Raw genomic sequence first — 23,921 nt, forward strand, 5'->3', positions numbered from 1 at the left:
GGGTTGAAGTGTCCTACCCACCGGGGGTGGGAAGATCATGCAATTTTGTTCATTTCATGATAATTTTTGCAATTTTCATTGACAAACTCCTAGATGTTATCAAATGTCTCTGGCAGTTAAAACTATGGTGGTTTTAATAATCAGTGGCTGCAGAGCATTAAAAAAAAATCCAAGGGCTTAAGACTTATTGCTTCCATTTTCTCAGCTTTCTTAAGAAAGAAGGGGTGTTGCAGAAAATGGTCAAATTTATCATTTATAGCAAAATATTAATGTAGCAGCAGGAGAGTTGATGTGGCCATCTATCTATAAGCATTCAGGCTTCAAAGAAAGCATAAACATGAAATTAATGGTTTGTCTACTGTAAGGGACAAATAAATGCAAATTCAGCCTCATTAATATCAAGTGGGTGACTTCTTGGTTTATGGGGTTTGGATTGATTTTGTCAAAGACCTATAGATTTATTAAAAAATGTCTTTTAAATTTAGCATCCATATACCCATTAGTTGAAAGAAATAAAATTCTCAGCAATTGCTCCCACTTCTCCTCCTCTGCTCCCCCCCTTCCTTAGATGTTGTTTTACTTAAATAAAGTTCATGCATTAGAGCTCACTTTCATGCTGAAATATGTCTCTTATAGGAGCTGCTATAAACGTCAGCATTTTCCACAGCATTAGTTTATGGGCCAAGTGAATTTTAATGGCATCGTAATCTCACTGCAATCAATTGTGGTGCAAGGGGGGAGAGCACTGGGAGTGTCCATTAAACAGAGCTTTGCATCACTTTTAATGTTCAGAGTTCTCACCAGTTTGGGAGGCAGTGAGATGGCAGGAAGGTCTCTCTCTCTCTCTCTCTCTCTCTCTCTCTCTCTCTCTCTCTCTCCTTTCAGATCCATTGCCCTGATTTGCAATTGGCTAAACAACCCAGTTTAAGTTTATCCTCCCAACTTTTAAAAAAGGGTTTTAAACAAATTTGTAAATGAAATAGCCTTGCCAAGTTATCACGTTTCTGAAGAACAGCGGCGATGGATTCCTTACTACTGTGTTTTCAGCCAGGTGCCATAATCATTCTACAGGTTTTCAGCCTGGAGGTTGGACCAATCAAGATTGTAGGGTGGCTACTGACCAGATGAAGAAAGAAGGACATGGTTTCTGCACCTAAATAGTTGTGTAGAAAAGGGGATTTCAGTAGATGTAGCTTGTATGACCACCTGCTGAAAGTTCCTCTTGTACATAACTGTTAAAAGTGTTTTCCTTTTTTCCTGAGCACCCTAATCAAAGAACTGTTACCAGAAAAGCTAGTCACTATGGCAAGGTGCAATACTACTGCTTGGTTTTCTAACTTGCTTAAGGCTATTTGTTATGCTGTTATCTTCCAAAACTTCTTCCAGCCAGGCAGTATTAGAGTGCTGTTAGCTGGCTGTTCCTCTCATCTATGGGAACACTAAATAGAAAGTGGTGGGAATACTCTCCTTGAAAAGCTGGATAGGGTTTGAAGCTGACCACGCTAAGTGTGCCACTTGTACTAGCATGAAATGCTCAGAAGACGTCAAGAATTAATGCCCATCACTTGCAAGCTTCAAGATGCAGATATTTGTTACTGATGGACCTTTGCATTTGGGCTGATTGTCATTCGGGTTTCAACCACCCTTTCTGCAACAAATCTGAGGGAGGTGCCAAAGGGTCTAGCCATGCTGGACATGGAATATCTACCTGATATTATGGTCCTGCTGGAAAGAGAGGAAGATGATGGAGAAGAATAGGGAGCCATTCCCAATACCACCTGGGAAACTCACAGAAGATCAAGCAAAGCCCAGAAACACTAGATGGGTGCTGATAAACCTGATATTTCCTTGGCTCCTGGTTGCTCTCTGTTTAACTTTGCACTGCTAAAATTATTTTGTATCTTACTTTATGTTTGTTTATTACTGAAAATATAATAAAAAGAAATTACAAAAAGAGAATTATCATATTTTAAAGTTCAAGCATTCTATATCAAAAAAATTGAACATTTGCTTGATTTTCATTTTGTAAAAAATTCTACTTTGTGAGTACCCTCCAAGCTCTACAGTCTCTTTATCAAATAGCAAAGGGGAAAACTGCTAGTATTTCAGCGTTAAGTCTGTGACCTTGGAAAGCTTAGATTTTCCTTCTAAAAGAAGTTCAGCATTGCTGACAAAGGATCTACCTTTGTCCCTATTCTACCTCATGTAGCCTGAAATCCCATTTTTCACCAGGAAGAAAGACCACAGATAAAACACAATAAAAGTTATTGTGATGAATTTATACATCTGCTGAGAGTTCCTCACAATACAGCAATGTGAAAAATCTATCCCCTCATATTTCTTATTACCTAAAAGTTCAAACTACTAAAATGCCTTTTTATCCATGGAATCATAGAATTGTAGAGTTGGGTCACCCAGTCCTGCAATGCAAGAATCCCTACGCATTGTCCAACCCTCAGGAATTTCTCTCCATACAACCTCAACCACATCAAAAAGACAGCAGGGCCACACATACAACCTGTACACACCATCATGCCCTGCACAAGTCCCACGCCCAGCACTGCCCATATGTCATCATCTGAATGGAAGAGGCCTACTGAAAACAAGAAGGCCATCTCCATAAACCTGAACTCTATTCCAACTCCCCTGAGCAACCTATATGCATGTCCCCCCTACAGTTCTTTTCCCAACAGGTTGACAGCCTTGGAGAAGGAGCTGTGTTGTGTGGGGCAGTGGGGCAGGGTGAGTGTCTGTGGCCCCACTGTCTCTCTCCACATGACTGGAGAGAAATCCCTCAAGAGGGCTTTTATTACTAGCTATTCTGTCAGAACTAGAGAGAGCTGTGGACACTTAATCCAGCCTACATAGACTTCAGGTCTTCAGCCTGTTCATAACAAGACAAACCTCAAATAAATAACCAAAGAACTATGAGAAGAGTGTTACCACCCAGATTGTTAATTTGACACCGGTGCTTTTGATCTGCTCTTTGAATGACAAACAAGGGGTAAATGTGCTTCCTTTTCATCTTCACTCCTACATTTTAAAGGCCCTCAATAATGTTCCCACCAACCAGATAATTTTCATTTGCAACTCTAATTAATCTGTGAATAAATATGCTTTGAGAGGAGGATAGATTTAAATGAGGGCTGTCTTTCCACCTTTAATCTACACACTCTATTCCTCTTGAGAGAAAATAGCTCTCTGCTTGTTCTGTCTTTCCTGAAGTTCGCACATTTCTCTCTCTCTCTTGTCTCTGTCTCCCTCCCTCCCTCTCCCTTTCTTATTATGATAAAATAATGGCTTTAGTAGGTGAATAAAAGGTTAGGCAAGTTTTACAAAAATGGGCGCCTATTCACCCTTGCTACCTTTAATCTACTGCATTCTCCTTCTAATGAGTGCAAATTACCTCAGCTATTTGACAGAGTCTTTATACTGTACAATACTGCCTAGCAAGCCATTCCCAGAAGAGCGTTTTTATATTATTAGTATGAGTATTATCTTTAATCTTTTGTCGTGTGAAAAATGAGGACAACATGAAGCTCGACACAAAGCAGAAAGCAGCAGAGATGAACCATGTTGGCCTCAGGATATATATATAATGGAATGATTTGCCCTGAAGGACCAATCCAGCAGAAAGTTTGACATGTAAGCCCAGCACACGCAAGTGAGGTAAACTTGAATAAATTATAAAATGGCAAGAGGGGTCACGTTGGAAATCTGCCCTGGTTCAAAATCAGGCTATTCCTGAAGCAGTGGATTTGGGGAAACTGAAGATGAATACAATATATATAATATAAAAGTGACCCAGTTCTGTATTTGGTAATAGTGCTCTGCTTCCATGGGCTTTTTTTGTGTAAAATTTGTGTTTTGTGATGGTACTTACTGGTACAGAGTACAATCACCTTTGTTTGGTTGCTCATGAGATCCATTTTGTGCTGCCACCCACATCAGTATCAAGATATCAGAACCAGCACCTCACTTTTTTAACCGCAACAACAAAACAACAACAAAGCAATGTGGAAGAGTCAAGGCAAAGCAGATTCACACATGCATGTTCATCACTTGAGGATGTGGGACAGCCTTTGAAGACAGTTCGGAAACATCAGCTGGTACAGAATTTGGCAGCCAGGTTGCTCACCAGGGCAAGCCAGTTTAAGCAGATAGCCCCAATCCTGACCCATCTGCACTGGCTGCTAATTAGTTTCCAGATCTAATCCAAAGTGCTGGTTTTGACCTATAAAGCCTTAAACAGCTTAGGAACACAATACCTCAAGGACCACCTCTCCCCATATGAACTGACCCGGACCTTGTGATCATCATCTGAGGTCCTTCTTCATATGCCTCCTCTGTGAGAGGTCGGAAGCGCAGCAACACCAGAACAGGCCTTTTCTGCAGTGGCTGCCCATTTGTGGAATGCTCTTCCCAGAGAGGCTAGCCTGGAGCCTTCGTTGCATATCTAGGGCCTTTTAAACTGGTGTGTGTGTGTGTGTGTGTGTGTGTGTGTGTGTGTGTGATTATTGTATGCATTTCTGCATTTTTATATTGTAAACCACCCTGCGATCTTTGAAGGAAGGGTGGTATAGAAATTTTTATTAATGAATTAATAATTTCTCACAAAGTCCCAATCTGTGGAAGATTTAAAATGGCATCTTAAAGCCTCCTGCAGGTAAATTTGTGAGTAGTGCGGCCCACTGAGACAGTGCTCAATGCTCACTTGGCTGAGGGCTCCAGAAAACCTGGAGCTTGCTCTTTGTCTGAATATAAAAATAAGAGAGAGAGTTGTGACAATTATGCCCTCACACCGTGTCCATGGGGAACCTCTGGCCTGCATGTTTAACTAGGCCTGCCAGACCTCTTGATTTGGCCCACACGGCCATTTTGGACAAGCTATGACCACCCAGTACATCTTAAACATCAGGCACAGGAAGTTTAAGCTGTGACTGCAAGGGAAGAATTAGGGATGGACTCCAAGGCTTAGATTCTTCCTTTGCAGCCACACCTTGAATTTGGCAGTTTTGGTACTTTTTCTGTTATCCGGCCTTTGACTGGAATTGGATCCACTTGGGAATGATCAGGAGCTCGCAAGTGGATCTGATCCATGTCAAAGGCAGGGCAACAGAAAAGGTGCCAAATTCACAAAGCGGTGAATTCAGGACACAGTTCCAAAGGCAAAATCAGGAATGGACTCAAATACTTAAGTGTGCACTCCTCATTCTTCCTTTGCAACCATGGCTTGAGGTTTCTCATGCCTAGTGTCATATGACATTAGGTGAGCGGCAGGTGAGCAGCCCTGCCTCCCTGTCAATGTGGCCGGCAGAAGGTTGGACACCTTTGGGTGCAGCCCCAACCCTCATCTGGAAAACATTCCCTGTCCCTGTCATATACTTTATGAGCAACAAACCCAGGTACAATGGTGTCTAGGTGATACATTTATTTATCACTGCCCATATGCAACTTGTGTTCGTATTTGCATATGACACAATCCAACTTTCTCCTTTTGGCTAAATGAGGCTATATGCCAAGCCACTCCAATCATTCTTCTCTAATAACAAGTTGCTTCGGGCCCTTGCTTTATCCATTATATTATACACCTTCCATTTTCAAAATTTGCCACTTATTATTCTTTGCTCCAAGAATGTCTCATATTCAGAGCTGGCTTTGTTTCATTCTTATTATACACAACATCTATGTTCAAGGTTGCCAGTTATTTCATTATTCAGGCAGGCACTCCCCCCCCCCCATCCTTTTATCTTTTCAAAATAGCCTCAGTTCAAGGTCTTATATTCTTTGTCCCCCCCCCCCAAGTTTTGCCATTTCTTTTTCTTAGAAAAACATTTTCCCTTGCTTCACATTCATGTAGAATTGCCATTCAATTCTCTTCCTCAGAGCACCTATCCACAAGGAACGCAGGGCAGCCTCAACGTCCATCCTTTGCTTCTGGTATTTGAAAAGAAACAAAGCACTTTTTTTCACCGTTTTTGGAGTTCTTAGCAAATGACTGAGTTACAAAACAAATGACAAAACAGCAGTCTTCCAATTAGTGAATTCTTTGTGAAGAATTTAGACAATGTAAAGAGCAAACCTCTGCCCAACAGTGTGGAAGGTAACAAAAGGAACTGAGAATTTGGACCCCGTATATAGCACTGAAAAGTCCCAATGAATGCAACAATCTTGTTGGGTGGGCAGAATATGCCACTCTAGCTTCTCAACAGGCAGGTTACTGTTGCATACTGGAAGCTAGAGGGTGAGGCACCAGGGAGGTCAGTGCAGTGCAAATGTAGAAGCCTTCCTGCCAGTGTGTTTGCACTATGCTGACTTCCCCACAGCCTTACCCCTCCTAGTAAGCAAAAGAATCCCACCTGCTAGAGAGGCAAGGGAGTGGCTCTGCCCCACCCAGTGAGCCTCATCTGGCAACATGGCTTACTCCTAGGTAAGTGGGAATTTCAGCCTGATATCAGTTTCTTTGCTCATGCGACCCTAGCTGACATTTAAGATTTGCATGATCAGAGACCCTGCTCCTGCGCAGAGAATGATAATAGTTATAGAATACTTTCCCCAGAGATATTCAGCTGGTACCTTCCTAACTACCTTTGGGGAGCCAGGCTAAGATAATTTTATTCTCTTAAGCTTCTAATGGATAACTGACTAATCTGACTGTTTTTGTGTTCTGTGATTTTTAATATATATATTTTATAGTTGCAATGTAAATATTAATTTTTGAATTTTCTCTTCTATGTGTTAACCATCTTCCAAGCATTAAATCTTGTGTGACGCTGTATTAATTATAGATGTAAAAAGAAGTAGTAGAGGAAATAATCCATTATGTATCTTCTCAAACAAGGCAAAACCTTTAAAATCTTGTATGGCAAATTAGATGAGTATATGCAGACACATCCCTTCCTAATTTCAAATCAGTTGAATACAGGCATAGGCAAACTCGGCCCTCTAGATGCTTTAGGACTACAACTCCCATGATCCCTAGATAACAGGACCAGCAGTCAGGGATGATGGGAATTGTAGTCCCAAAACATCTGGAGGGCTGAGTTTGCCTATGCCTGGTCTAATATCTGCCTAACCTTTCTATATTTTGTTTATTTAGCTTTATGTTATTGGAGACATGCAGTATTTGGAGCACAATAAATTTGGATAAATAGGATTTTCTATTGACAAGGGTCAATCCTATTAAATAGGATTTTCTATTGACAAGAGTTTACTGACATAGAACTACACAAGTGTCACATTAAACTCGGGTGACTAAGGGCTTCACTCTCCCCAATAGCAAAGGACTTGAATTTTGTTTGTGTGCCTCCACCTCCCTAGGAGATGGAAGACTTGGAGTGGAAAGTATAGGACACTGCAAGTCCCACCAGCTCCATCCTTGTCACCTGTATGTTCAGGAGAACATCTGCAAAGAGATTGAGCTAGCAGACCACACAACAATAGAGGTGGAGACAATGTGTGTGATACCAGCCTCCCATTGATAAGTTGGTTTTATTCATGAAAAGCACCCTGGGAAACCTACTTATTCTGGCTCTGGAAGGGAGCCATATTCAACTAAGTTAGGCTCAGAGTAGACCCACTGAAATTAATTGCACCTAAGCTAGTCACGCCCATTAATTTCAATGGGTTGTATCCCATGCTGCACCAGTGGGGTTCTGCTGACACAAGGGGACTTCCATTTCCTCTCCTCTAAATATGCCCCTCCAAATCTTCTCTGGAGGATCCCACAACCTCCCACACCTGATTTTGAGGGTGTGCAAGGGGCCGGGGAGGACAGGAAAGGAAGTTCTGTTGCACACATGGATGTCTATTGTGCCAGTGGAGCTGCAGTGTTGGTTATGGCCCAAGGGATCTGCTCTGAGTAGGACTAGTGTTGTGTTTGAATGCTCCACTTTTTAACTTACTGTTAAAACATCCCTGCATGTAGAATATTAGATGTGAGGGAGAAGGGCTCTAAGCTAAGCTTCTGCCTCTGACAGGTTAGTTTTCTATGTTCAGGGATCTTTTGGGAGAGGGCAGCGTGCTGCCTTTGCATTGTGGGGGCCTCATCTACAAGTGGTGCATATGGTTCTCTACTGCTTGTGAGAACTTTGACCTTTGGATATCAAATAGGTGAAGCAGCTAATGAGGATTCTGTTGCATATGGTGAAATCTTGTTGAAACATCACAGAAAATCATACCAATTTTCAGTGTAAGCCTAGCATAAGCCCTATGGTAGTAAGGGCAAAAAATGACACAAAATTCACAATTGTGCTCTGTATATATGTCTCCCATACATTGTTTTATATGACCAATAAGAGAATATAGCCAATAACTCTTTCAGGCTGAGACGGCATGTTAGAACCTTGTTCTTTGTTTGAATTTAAGTCCAATATTGTGGAGATTATGCCTCATCTACTTGTTTATGATGGCCCTCATTGCTCTTGCACCCAAATTGGAGTGCTGCCACAGGGAATGTGGCTTGTTTTATTTTTAATCTTTTCTTCCTTTCTCCACCCACCCCCACCCCTTTTAATTTCTGTTTGCCAGGTTTGGTCGTAGCACAAGGACATAGGGAAAGACATTCTTTCAATTCTTTGGGCATTGTGGCCGACTGAAATGGAAAGCAAGACAAAGCCGCAGAAGAAAAGCTTATTATGGGCAGCCTAGTTGGAAGAAAATGAATCACCTAAGCAGATAGATTTCAATGATCTCGGGCAAGCTATGTTCTTTCTTCTGCATCTAATTGTTCAAGAAAATGTTTAGCTACTGCATAATGTGATCCATAATGGAAGTTATATGAAATAACTAAAAAACGTTTATTCAAGGGTCTGCTTCTGAAAGTATAGCCATAATGCACTTCTTCCAGGGGTTTAATAGAATTTCCTCTGATGGAAATTGGATGGATAATAAATTCTCCTAACATGCATTTTAAAAAATGAAATGTATGTTACCTAGAAGGGTTCCCTACTCATTCAGCAGAGGCACAGCTGTAGAGTAAGCAGAAATAGGAAGAAGCTAGCAATTTTTAAGCTAGGCTCCTGGTTAGATTTCTTCCCATAATTTTCAACGTATTATTCATTATACTAGTTTTGCTAAAATGCAAATCATGTCCCTGGGATCCAGAAATAATACACTGTGGTCTAGACTCAAATAACAGATACTGTCCATGACTTAACTGCACTACTGTCAATCCTATCAATGGTGTAATGGCAAATTCTATGCATGGAATAAGCAGATTATCACTGATGATATCAAAGTCATCCTTGTGTCAAACTTTTAACCATCTATAAAAGATCAAAACATAAGCATTATGCTCTGCTATTACAAATGCTTTAAGTAGTGGGAACTAGAGTACTTAAGCATCGTAATCTACATAATAGTCAACAGAAATCAACAATAACACTCGTTTTGATATGCTGGTTTGCTTGCATTTTGTGTGTGTGTGTGAAAAATTATTCATAGTAAAATAAAGGCTGGTTGTGAAAATATATTTTAATGGGACTTCCAGGTTAGCGCCATCGGCGAATGGTGGAGTTCCTCCGACCGGAGGAACTGGCTCCATGGAAACTGGGTCTTCCCGCCGCGGCGAAGATGGGGACCCGCTAGAAATCCCAGGCGGAGGAAGCCTGGGAACGTGGGGTTCGGCAGGGCACCAGGAGTGCCTCCCCTACTCATGGAGAACCCCATTTCGGGGTTCCGGAGTGAAGTGGGGTGAGCAGCGCGGTGCTGTGAACTGATTGCTACTTTCACGGAGTGAAGCCGCACAGCCATTGCCGGAGAGCGCTGACTTTTTCCTGTGGACAATTGGATTTAAAACAAGTACCCGTGAGTAGAAACGGAAAATTGGATCAAGAAATATCCTAATTTGGCACCGAAGCGGGAAGGTTCAAAACAGGAAGTCCACCTTCCGCTTTTTGTATATAGACTGAAGCAAAAACCTTGTAAGCTAAAGCCTGGAAAGTCGTTAAAAAAGTCTAAATTACCTTCATTTATAACCACTAAAAACCCCTTGGAAGCAGGAGAAAAGGGGGAGGACTTTGTTTAAGCCTGCAGGAGAGGGAGTGAAGAAAGATAAGTTTCCACCATCTCTAACCTGGGAACAGGGTGTCAGAGACAGAAATTGTTGGAGAGGTTCACTGACTGTGAATGGAATACTTTGACAGATAGCTAAAGAAGAGAATTAAACTGATTCCAATGTTGCCTTTTGCATTCTAAAGAAACAAAATATCTGAAAAATGAAAGTAATTTTCCTTTGTTGGACTTGCCTTAAAAAGATGGATACAAATAGAAATTGTCTCCTCTAGAGGGAGCTTGCTAAATTGTTGCTGCAGTCTACTTGAGGACTCTACAGCTGTGAGATTAAGATCGTGGGACCAGTCCTTTTGACCTTGAATAAAAATGAGCTGGGAGGAAGTTTTGGTGCTTGCTTTATGCAAGACAAGTACTTTGTTGGAACAGATGCATGAGAAGATGGATTTGATGAATGAGAAAACGGATTTGATGACTGTTGTGGTCAATAACTGTGGACAAACAGGGAATATTGATACAGAAACCATTCAGGGACCAACTCAGGAACCTGTATTGATTGGGCAAGTGCAGAAGATAATGGAGGAGGTTGCGGTTGCACCTCAAATAATACAAATGGAGAGATCTGAGGCCCTGCAGGAGCATAAGCCACTGTTTTTGAAGATTGAAGTTGGAGTGAGCCAGTATGGAGCTGGGGAGGTTCTTAACTTCGGAAGGACTTTGAAATATGCTCTTAAATATTTTTTGGATTACATTGATGACTGTGGGGAGTGGAACTGTGGGGAATGGGCTGGTTTGATGAAGGGAGATGGAGATAACTTTGGGCTGGAACCTCCCAGAGACCTACTCCTCAATGAGAAAGGAAAGGAATTAAGAAAGAGACCAACAAAAGACAAGGAAAAGTATAAACAAGAAGAAGAAGATATGCAGAAGGGACATGGAAGAGACTTAAGAGCCTCGGACATAAGATTACCAGGTTGATGGACTAGATGGAATGGACAGTAAGGACTGACATGACCCGAGACCAGGAAGAAGAGATGTTGGATGAAGATTGGAAGAAAATTTATAAAGAAAAATTTTTATTTAGGGAATTAGCCTAAAATTAATGAATATTAGGGAAAATGTTGGAATGAAACTATATGGTTTTAGTAGAAATGATATAAGGAGTCATGTATAATTGAGTATTAAGTTTCAAGCTCTAAGGTATTTTACGGTAAGATAAGGTTAAATAAATCAAGGCAATTTGAATAACAGAATATGGGGAAAGATGGAAAGGATTTGTTGAGTTAATTAATAGGCTAAATTGTTAAGATAAATTATTCAATAAAAATTGAGAAAGATGGAAAGAATTTGCTGAAATAACTAATTAAACTAGAATACAAAAAGGGAGGTGTGAGGAGGTCAATGAAACAAGCAAATGGAAGTTAAAGATACGTAATATGGGATTTGTGGTTTTTTTCTTTTTGCTGTATTGTTGTATTGGTTTTTATGCTTTCTTTTTCTTTTTCTTTTTTCCTCTTCTTTTTTATGTATTGTAGTGTTGTTTCGTATTTTTTCTTCTTTTCTGTAATTCTGAAACTTTTAATAAATATTTTTTATATATATATATATATATATATTTGCTTTCGTAGATTTTCACGGGTACAGGAATGCAGGTTTTGGTGTCTTCGGGTGTCTTCCCGTGTAAGAGTCGGGGTGTCTGTGCGACGTTTCGACGAGGTCTCACTCGTCATCTTCAGGCTGGTGCTTTCGGCTTCTTGTTACTGGAACAGAGCAGAATCTGGTGTTTGAGTTCCTATAAATACTGTTGAGGGGTGTGGTGTATAGCCTCCAACGTTCTGGGCAGAGAGGAAGTTCCTAGATTAGTGTGCCTTTTCTTCTTTTGTTCCTTAATTACTTGAGGGATATCTTGAGTGATTTCATGAGTGATATTCTGAATACCACTGGGTGGGTCATTAAGTGTAGATTAGTTGCTAAAGCTTTCGTGTCTTGACCTCTTGAGCTTGTGAAGAGTTTTTCTGAGAAGATGGCTGTGCTGCATTTAGTTGTGCTCTGGCTTGGCTTCGTGTATAGGGGCGAGCTGTGGTTTTGTGCCTTGTGCCAGCCAGATCTGTGTAGGGATTGCAGGGGGGTGCAGCATCCGGAGGTGCCACTATAGTTTGGCTACTGTTCCAAGACAAAATCCAGCTGGAAAACCAAGGGGTCTATGAAATACCCTGCAAAGTCTGCCCAGCCACGTACATTGGACAAACAAACAGACGAATAAATGCACGTATCGCAGAACACAAGAATGCCGTCAAAAAAGAAGAAAAAACTTCCTCTCTTTTCCAACACATGAAAGAAACAGGACACGAAATTAATTTTGCAGATTCCAAATTGCTCTTTAACATGGAACATCACCACAAGAGAATAATCATGGAAGCCATCGAGATAGAGAAACACCCTCACAACATGAACAAGCGTGACGACACGTCCCGCCTGCCAGACATCTGGAAATTAGCCCTCCCCACAAAAACCAACACCAGAACCAGAGGCACACAGAACGCCGTCACCAATCAACCACACCAGACCCAAACCCAGACCCTCTCCACAGACATATTACAGACTCCATCCAGTAGCCAAACTATAGTGGCACCTCCGGATGCTGCACCCCCCTGCAATCCCTACACAGATCTGGCTGGCACAAGGCACAAAACCACAGCTCGCCCCTATACACGAAGCCAAGCCAGAGCACAACTAAATGCAGCACAGCCATCTTCTCAGAAAAACTCTTCACAAGCTCAAGAGGTCAAGACACGAAAGCTTTAGCAACTAATCTACACTTAATGACCCACCCAGTGGTATTCAGAATATCACTCATGAAATCACTCAAGATATCCCTCAAGTAATTAAGGAACAAAAGAAGAAAAGGCACACTAATCTAGGAACTTCCTCTCTGCCCAGAACGTTGGAGGCTATACACCACACCCCTCAACAGTATTTATAGGAACTCAAACACCAGATTCTGCTCTGTTCCAGTAACAAGAAGCCGAAAGCACCAGCCTGAAGATGACGAGTGAGACCTCGTCGAAACGTCGCACAGACACCCCGACTCTTACACGGGAAGACACCCGAAGACACCAAAACCTGCATTCCTGTACCCGTGAAAATCTACGAAAGCATATATATATATATATATATATATATATATATATATATATATATATAATTAATGACAAAAGGAAAAAAAGAATATAAAGCAAGTGCACTCTGCACTGCTTTTCTGTCCTATTACCTCTAGGTTATGTGCTCTCCATTCATAAATGCAGTATCGATGGAGCCAAGGAAGGAAGGAGTGTGATTGTGGAGGTAGAGAAGGCAAATCAGTAGCCCTGTTCAGTTCACAATTTAATCCTCTCTTATAGGTGTTTTGCAAAGGAGAAGGCTCCATTGAAAGAATGTTACACATCACTGCATGGTGTGTCATTGGACCTAACATGGATGCTCCAGGGACACCATCCCTGACTGCTGCATCACAATAAGAATGCCTATGTAGACATCTGTGATTTTTGTTATTTCGTGTTACACTGAAGGAACAAGGAACCTGTGACACTCCAGATGGACTCCAACTCCTATTAACTCCCACCAATGTGGTCCAACAACATACGGAGGGCCACAGGTTCCACACCCAACTGAGTTTAGGAATGGGTGGATTCCTATCTCTGGGGCACATACATGTTTTCTAAGCACCACTTTATGGAGCGTTTCTGCTCTGACTATTTTTCAGTTCAGTTCTCCCTACAAGTTTTATGCGGTAATTGCTATGCATGCTATCAAGGGCAGATGATTAAACTTGCCCTTTAGAAGCACTTTAGAATAAAGTCCTATTGACCTAGTCACATAAGACGAATGGTTGGCTTGATGTCTGAGGGGCAAAGAGACCCCACCAGTGCTGACTTGCATATACATAGTTAATTAAATAAGTGCAAATTTGAAGCCAGATGAGGCGAGCTGATAGAAAGCAAGGGGGAAAGACAAAGAGAGAAACAATAAAAATGTCAATTTAAGGTCTGCCATGTAGAATCTGCACAGCTCCTTAGTTGATCAATCTCCATTAATTTTCAATAACCAGATACTTGCACATTTGTTCCCACTTGTAGCATTGATCAATGTTTCTCCATCCCTGGGTGCTGTTTACATGTGCCTTTTTCTTCTTCTTTTTGCATTGTGAACATACGCAACGCACGCTCACCAAAGCAGGCCTCTGCTTGCCATTCAGGGGTGCTCTTTTTATAGGAACTATAGAAACCATTTGAAGGCAAAGGGGTGATTATGGCCTTTGTTTTCCCCCATCTTGTTTCCCTGGAACCTTGGCTTGGCCATTCACTGTCAGCTTCTCCTCAGGTTGCTTCCTCCATTATCTCTTCCCCCGCCTCCCTTCAGAAGGTCAGTTAGAAATGAAGCTTCTATTATCTGCAATCTGCCACCAGCTCTAAGCTGGATCCCCTTCTATGCACTGAGGCCTAGTCAAGCATGAAGGAAAATAATTTTGCCCAATCTCTTTGCTCTAACGCACACCGTCCTTCTTGCTATCTTCCCCACAACTCCCCACCAATCTAAAGGGGGAAAGGCCCATTCCACAATGAAAGCACAACAAGATAAAAATCTGTTAGGTGCTGCTCTAAATGTGATTCCAGCTTTCAATACACCTCCTTTCAAATATCACCATAACCACTGTTTATCCTATTTCTGGGTGTGTGTGTTTTTAAGACTCAAACCTGTTAGTTGATGATTACCCATGTTCAATATAATTGCAATGGGTATAGGAAAGAGGACTTGATTAATTTCTCCCCATGCATTATGCATTGCTTTACTACTCCCCCTTTCTCTGAAGCTTTATTATGTATATTTCTTGAATATTGTCACCTGTCCTCTCATTTCTGGGAAAGCTTTCTCCAATAAGTATCTGTTTTTTAAAAAAAAGAACTTGATCCTTAATCCGCTGTGAGCACATGAGGGCTTGTTTGTACCAGGAAATAAATGTTCAGAAGATGGGAGAACAAGTATCTATATATTATGAAATGAATATAGTGGTGGCAGCATTTTTTGAACTAGACCAAACTAAGTTGCATTGCTTGCACACTGGAAAAAAAACAGAAACAGAGCTTGGGAAGTTCATTTTTAAAAGGAAGTGGTTTCAATTGCAACATGTCCCCCCAAAAAGGATCTAATTCCAGTTCATGTTTTGTCCCTTTACAAAATGAGCTAGTTTGGTTCACCTTCCATTCCCAGTTCAAGTTAATCTAAATGAGCCTCAGCAGAAAACAAAAAAACCTGTCAGCATTCAGAATGTTACAATCTTCAGTGTTAAAATATAAAACACACTGAAGAAAACATAAAAATCCACACAGCTGAATGTGAGGTGTTTGATTCATTTACTCAAACAACTATGATCTTTAAGCTTAAAGGCCCAAGGGTCTAAAGGACAAAAAAATGGGGGGAAATGAACTAGAAATCATTAAAAGTTCTACCCAAAATCAAACTTGATTCGTCTTCAAGACACCTGGCAATTATAGGAAGCATACCTCAGATATTTCTGAACTACTTCAGTGAATTTAGTTAAACCAAACAAGTTCACTCCAAGCACTGAGCAGAAGTGACAAAAAGAATCGCTGTTTAAGTGAAGAGTTGTAATGCAATATGATACCCTTTGGGCTTTTTAACGCTCCAGAATTAATACGGAACTACTGTTGACAGGCTGCTCAACAGTGAATAAACTATCTCAGAAGGTGGTGGACTCTCCTTCAATGGAGGTTTTTAAACAGAGTTGGGGTGGCCATCTTTAGCTGTAATTCCTGCATTGCAGGGAGTAGGACCGCATAACCCTCGGGATCACTTCCAGCTCCACAATTCTTTAATTCTATGGGATGAAATGCCAAAGCTGGAAGGCAAAAGCAGTGATCAACTCCGCACTCTTTCCAGCAGAGCTTTCAAACTGAAGAAGCAACTGAGTCTTCATTTTTAGAATGATACACCGTTTCATGACCTCTTTTAAACAGTTGTAGCACAACAAATATATATATATGGGGGGAGCAGAGATGGAGCAAATAATTTTCCACATGGTTAAGTTGTGCCCCTCATGTTAAGATCGGGGGGGGGGGGCGGATAACAGCATATGTCAGGAATGTCCAAAGTCCAGTATATGTATATGAACATGCCCAGAAGATAAGCATAAAATCTGTATTGAATGAGTTCCATCTTCAGCATTTATTAACAGAATTAGAACAGATATCATTTAATCTACGTAGGATAAGATGCCACTGATTCTCAGGGGGGTTGAATTCTATTCTAAAGTGGTACCGATCAGTCTTATTGGGACTTTGTTAATCACGCAAGACCATGCCTTCTTTGAAATATGTTGGCTAAGATCTATGCCCCATTTCTTTTTAAAAGCAAAGGGTGGATTATTTTGCTTATTTAGTCAGGCAGTTTCATATTGCCCAATCAACCATGCCCTCTGCGTGGTTTACAATAAAAATCAAGAAAATACAAATACGATCAACAGTACTAAAAACAATTGATGTATAAGAACAATGCCCGCATAAAATTCTCCAATAAAACAGCTTAAAACCATTAAGCAGGGTTTTCAAAGCAAGACAAAATCATTCTGAGAACTAAATGCAGGAGAAGCCAACATGATGACCTTCAGATGTTGAACTATAGCTGCCACCATCTCTGACCACTACCCATATTGGCTGGGGCTGATAGGATTTGGAGTCCAATAACATCTGGAGGGCATCAACATGTTAGCTATCCCTAACTTAAAAGCATGGAATTTAAGAAGAGGAGGAAAAGATCTTCACCTGGGCTGTTTCACATTGGTGCCAGGGAGAACGTTCCATAACTGGTGGTGTGTGACCATAAAAAAGGTTCTCTTCTAAGTCACCAGCCATCTCACCTTCTTACATGGGGGAACCTGGAGAATTGCTTCTGGCGGAGATCTCAAAATCCAGGAACGATTCAACAGGAGGATGTACACTTTACTAACACACAGTTTGTATTTTGATATTTATTGTGTATGTACTGCCTTTATTTTAGTCTGTAAACTGCAGGACGGCTACCTTCACGTGCCACTTGGCCACAAAGCTCACTGGATCACTTTGTGCCAGTCACTGTCTCTCAGCATTCCCTACCTTGCCAGGCTGTTGTGAGGAAAGAGTATGAGGGGTTCATGTGCACTGTCTGAACCACTCTGAGGAAGATCAGGATTAAAATGGAGTAAATAAAGTAAAATATTTAACCCCTAACTAAAGAAGGCTGGGGACACTTTGTCCATTGTGTTCTCCACACTATCTCTGCACAGGATACTTTATATATATTGTAATGTAAAAAGAGATGGTGTAACCAATGGTATCAAATAGTATGGGAAACAGCCTTATTAGAAAAACTAACCAAGAAACTGAAACTGACACAGGGACAGAAGAAGAAGACACAGGGAATAGAAGAAGATGCCTTCACCCTGGTATATTTACCATTTATCACATACACAACCCAACAAGACAACAACAAGAACCCGCCAACAGCATACGAATCAATCTGGCTACCCTGATCCAAAAACACACACCCACACACCCAACTCACACATAAAAACAAATTTCACTACAATCAAAGACAACCAGCCACACCCTAGGCCACCCCAACCTCTCTCACCACCAAAGAAATACAACAAGCAAATAGTAAAGAGAACCCACACAAGTGATGCTGACACAAAACCCCACACATACACTAAGGAGAAGAATATAAGTATTGCCACCCAACCCCACTCACCATTCCCCCCTCCACCTCGTTCCCCTGTTTCTTCCTAAACTAGCATTGTGTGTAACACTAACGTCTCACAACAAATGACGTTGATCTGTAGAAAACGCAACTTGAAAAAAGAGACAATGCACGTATTTTTGTAAACGAAGAAATATTTAATAAAAAATATACACTGGAAAAAATAAAAAAGAGATGATGTACGTGCTTTTTAAAAGAAGGTATGATGGTGGTGGTGGTGGTGGTGATGTGAGGTAGTGGGCAGAGAGAAAGTTGTTATTGTTGTTGTTACTCCCATCAACTTATATACAGTGGTACGTCGGGTTACATACGCTTCAGGTTACATACACTTCAGGTTACAGACTCCGTTAACCCAGAAATAGTACCTCAGGTTAAGAACTTTGCTTCAGGATGAGAACAGAAATCACGCTCCAGTGATGCGACATCAGCAGTAGGCCCCATTAGCTAAAGTGGTGCTTCGGGTTAAGAACAGTTTCAGGTTAAGAACAGACCTCCGGAACGAATTAAGTACTTAACCCGAGGCACCACTGTACCACTTAACTTCATGGTCTCTAAGTTGGACTTGGACCAGTGAGTCCTGGGTTCAGATTCCTGCTCACCTCTGGAGTTCATAGTTTTTTCCTGGGCAAAGCACCATCTCTTAGCCTGCAGCTCTCTTCTAACACCGCAGTCCTTACGCCAGCCCATTTATTGCCAAGTGTTCAAGGGAGCCTGTTGACCTTGCATCACAGCCAGGTATTATTTAAGCTCTTCTGAAGGAGGAGAGCTCTATAAAGCTAGAAGGAGATTATAATATTCCAGAGGGAGCTTCTGTGCATAAAATGAAAATAAACCTAACGGAAGGATTACAAAACCAAACATGGAACATTACATGAAGCAATAATTACCTCCTATTATTTCTCCGCACTCACCAAAACAGCTATTTAGACAAACAAAGGAGCAAAGAAAGGAAGAAACCAGCATTGAAAGTTGTTTTATCTCAATTAATCCAGGCTTCTTTGATAAGTCTGTAATAGGATCAAAAATTTGGCATCAAAAAAGGGCAGAATGTCTGTGGAAAAACCTTTTTGCATAAAAGGTTTGGGTGTTTTGCTTTTTTGCATAGGTCTCCAAGATGATGGCTTGGCTACCTATCAAGTGATATCCTACCTTGGTTACAAATATGGGGGGGGCAGGTGATGATGATGATGAAGAAGAAGAAGAAGAAGATGATGATGATGATGAAATTTGGACACACAAGCCTTTTTGCAGGTCTGAGGGCACAGACTGACTGCTTACTGCCATTTAAGCCATTCCAGGAACCATTTTTGGCTAAAAAGCAGAGTGCAAATACTAAAGAAATAAATAAACATTATCAAAAGAAAGAAATACTGGGAGTATCTTTCAAATGAACCTTTCTGAGCATTGAGGTCTGCAGCCATTGGTGTGGCTTGCTCACAATTTTTTCTTTTTTACAATGGAGTGGCGGTACTCATTACGGGACCCTCTCAGTGGTGGCACCAGGAGTTATTAAATACCCTCCCCAGAGAATCATGCTTTGCCACCGCTCTGCAGCTTTATTTTACTATCCCCATAGCTTAGTCATTTGCTGCTTCATATTCGTGGAAACATTATTTGGCATGAATGACACTTTTGGTATATATTTTCTGATAACTAAAACTTCCTAGCTATGGAAAGGTGTATCATTGTAGTGATATACACATACAGCCAGCAATTTATGGCTGTGCAGAAGGGACTCCTAAGGCCACAATTAACTGAAGCATCACAATGCTCTCTGTATAGGATTCTCGTTAAAACAATTTGAAAACTACAGTTGATACAAAATGCAGTGGCCAGGTTGCTAATTAGAGGCAAAGTGATCAGCTCATATGACAACTTCCTTACACCGATTGCACTGATTACCATTTAATTCTGAGCTCAATTTGGCGTGTTGGTAATAATTAGGGGTAGTTCAAGACATTTTTCTGCCTGAGGCAAAGGACAAAATGGTGCCCTCCCACAAGGGCCAATTGAACTAGTAGTTGAATCTTACTACAAATGTAGGGAAAGGACAGGGTCTTCCACTGCACTTGAAGGCAGCAGACTAGGGTACGAGGCACAGGGCAGACTACATGGCATTCACAGCTCTGGCCACTTCCCCCACCTCAGCATCTGCTGCCTGAGGCAGCTGCATCACTCTGCCTCATCTTAGGGCCGGCCCAGGTAATAACCCTTAAAGGCCAAGGGACTGCCATTTGTTAAGTGTGCTGAGACTTGTTAGGAGACCCATATTCTCCTCACAGAGTTACAATCTGCAGAGATCACCGAGAAAAGGGGTGGATTGTTAAACTGAGCATTAGGGGTATAGGGGTCTTTGGGTCTTCTAACAACTCCCAGCTCCTAACAACTCAAGCACTGTGAACCTGGCTGTTAGAAAATTGGCAACCTGTGCATCTCGCTCAGCAATGGAGTAACATGCTGCCCATAATCTGCACCTGTGAGCTGAGATGTCTGGCTGCTGTGTGTTGCAATAGTTGAAGCTTCCACACCAGACACAAGGGCAGCCCCATATAAAGCACATTACAGTACTAAAGGTTATGGGCCACAGTGGTCAGGCTGTTGCTGTCCAGTAACAGTCACAGCTTGCATACCAGCCAGGGCTGGTAAAAAGATTCTCCTGGCCACAGTGGTCACTTGGGCCTCTAGTGACATAGATAGAGCTAGGAGCACCCCTAAATTGCTTGCATGCTCCTTCATTCCGGGATTGAATCAGGAGTTGGGATGGCTTTCGTAATTCTGGGACTGTCTCTGGAAAACTGGGACACTTGGAGGGTATGAGGCCTGTATAGAGGAGGGGGTGGCAGGCAGGCACACTTGCCCTGGGCCTCAGAGGGCTAAGCCAGCCAGGGGACCTTGCCAGGAACTGGCTGCTTTTTTGTTTGAGTTTATAACTTGATTGGGTGCCAGATGCAGAGGCAGGAAGGGTCATGACCAGCCCGTGTGACTCTGCAGACTCCCTCACATGTATGGGGAGGGTCATCTGAATCCTCTGTTGTCTTCCTACTCAACAGAGTGTTTTCTGCAGTATTTGCTTCTATACAGTGTACACTAATCAAGTGTCCCTGTTGCTCTCAATATAGCACAGTAACTGTAGTGCAGTAGTGTTATTCTATGTTTATAGCTGGCGGGTGGTGGTGTGGAGTCGAACCTCTCTTTCTTTTTCCAGTAGCTGGCTGAGTTGTTCCCAAGAATGTATTCCCTGTGGAGATCTCACAGTTATATGCCAGTGACTCTTCCTATTCTTAGCAATAATATGAATTGAAATGAAATATCGGCAGCCCATCTTATCCGGCATATCTGTATTTCAGATCTGTATTTTTGAAAAGAATATTGAAAAACATAATACCAAGCCTTCGGTAACCTGCTCCACTTTATTATACAGACCGCATGAGTTTTCCATTTTTTATTGAATTGGCCACTCAGTCATACTAAACATGGCAGGAAAATAAAGAAAATAAAATGAACCAATAAATAAAGTCAGAGTGCCCAGGGCTTTCATACACTGAAGCTCAGTGGAGTGATCTTCAAAGTTTATCAGAGAGCAGATTAAAATAACACTGTGCAATGAGACAGAAAATAAGATGTTAAAGCAAGCACACTATGGACATTCAGAGCAAAGCCCAGCCTGTCCTCGTGCGAGGAGACTAGGGTCCACCCAACAGCACACCTTTTCCCTAAGAGAGTAATAGCCTATCTACAAGTGACTTGTTATGTTCCCCTAAATGGTCAGCTGGGTCCTGTGGCCAGGTATAAATACAAACTAAATAATGAAATCACCTCAGAGAGGTGGATGAGTCTGTTGCCTTCAGCTCTCACCAGAAGGCTGTTTAGTATGTTGCAAAAGTGGAAGAGTTTAGCTTGCCGTGACATCTTATTTTCTGTTCTACTGCACAGTGTTATTTTAACAAGGACACTGTGCTCTCTGATAAACCTAAAGGGACCTAATACTTACTAATATCTTGCATTTAAATGTGTGTGTGGGTTGAAGAGAAGCAGAGAGGGGAAGGTTAGCTTATTACTAAACTAACTTTGACTCCTAAGGACTTCGATTTGCAGTTTGTGCTGTTCTTGATTTGCAGTTTGTGCTGTTCTTTGACGTTTAAGGACCAGGGACAGCTCCAGGATTATGTAATGGAGAGGGAGAAAGAGAAAGCCTTGGCAAAGGGCCATTCTGTGTGTCCCTCCTGTACCGCTGGTTCATGGGGGTTCGACCAGGAGGGACTTACTTTGTCAAGACTATTGAGCATGCTACCTGACACCAAGTGACTTCTGCTGCCATCTTTGTTTCCCCCATAAATCAATTCCATTTCCAATTAAACTGTTTATTGCACTAGCCATAGGCCATGGCATCATTCAGAAGGAGAACAAAAAGAGAGAAAAGAAACCAACAATAACCATAAAAATCATTGGGCACAGACATACAATAAAACCACGGTCATGGCTACTAAAATTATTTGTTGCATTAAATAAAATAGAATAGCAGATTCTCACATAAGATGTGCCAAATTAAATATCCGAATCCCCTTTGCAATTGACCACTATTTTGTCTAGTTCCTTTCTCCTGATCTTCTTAGCCGCCAACGCATAGAGTGCTACTTCATAAGTAACAAAGTCGTCAGTGTCACTCAGCAGCCATTTCACCCTTTCCACCCTATTCAAATGTGTTCCATTCGTAAACAGGGGTTTTATAAATTGGTCTCTTGGGTCTATATATAGTGGGCACTGCAATAAATAATGGCACAGGTCCTTCACACAGGGTTGTCCACACAGACAGAGTCTCTCATTGTAATGTACTTTGCTGTACCGTCCATCCAACACCACTAAGGGCATCGATTGGAATCATAGTTCTGTAAAAGCGATTCTTAGTACGGCAAGTGGAAGCTTTGTCAGGTATCTAGCTCAGCCATGCTCCATTTTGATAAGTGGGAACCATGGTGAGCTCTTAGTAGAAGCAATCATGGTTAGATCCCTTTCTGCATTGCACCTAAAGACACAGTCTCTTAAGTGCCTCTTATCCATCTTCATGGTCACCTGAAGATCTTGTAATTGCCATGAATCAATGAGTTATTCCGGAACACTGACTAAAAAATGGCTACCATCACAAAAACATAGTGGACCTCATTGGTGACCACTATGTTTTTTCGTGGCAGCAGTCATTTTACTTACCTATTGATTGATTTAGCCACAATGTCTACAGAACGACTTGACTTGCAGTGCATTGGGGAGCAACAAAGGTTTTTGTTAGAAGCTGCTTGATGCCAGAGTACTGGGGGGGGGGGAGAATGTGTTTTTGTTTTGTTTTTTAAGATCCCAGTCCAAAAGATTGTGTGTAGCTTATAGGCGAGACAGGGCCAGTGGAAGAGTGGGCAGGCATAGGGTTGCTCTTAAAAGTGATGGCTGGCATATGTGGCCAAGGGCCAGTCAGGGATTAGATTCCACATTGCATTCGTTTTGGCCTTTAGATCAGGCATATCCAACGTGGTGCCCTCTATATGCTGTTGGGCTACATCTCCCATCAACCCTGACCATTGGCCATGCTGGCAGGGGCTGGTGGGAATTGAAGTACAACAGCATCTGAAGGCACCAGATTGGCTACCTATGTCTTAAGCAATAACTGTGGTAAGTTCTAATGTACAGCCTGAGTGCAAAAAAAAAAGCACTCACCTTCTTTCTTAATCTTTTTATTTAATTTCATGGTACAGGAGATAATTTTGAGAAAACAATTATTACAACAGTAAACAACAAATAACTTGTCCTGATAAAATTGCAGAATATTATCATGCCATGGACCTCGTTTATGATGCTTGGTTTTTTGTCATGTGAAGCAAAGGTGTGTCATTCACTGGGTCATACAGAGATGTGACAAGAAGATTTCACACCAGTCTACAGTCATCTCATCCTGCAGTTCTGTCTGACCACACATTCTGCCAAGAATGTTTGCTTCCCATTTTCCAGCTCATTCTGGAATAACTTCCATTTTCCACTTTGAAATGCTTACAAAGGAGTATGTTGAAATGTTGGTGGTAATTTGGAAGCCGAATGCAACAGTTTGGCATGTC

This window comes from Podarcis vaucheri (genome assembly GCF_965113315.1).
Source record: "Podarcis vaucheri genome assembly, chromosome: 5".
NCBI classification, from domain to species: Eukaryota; Metazoa; Chordata; class Lepidosauria; order Squamata; family Lacertidae; genus Podarcis; species Podarcis vaucheri.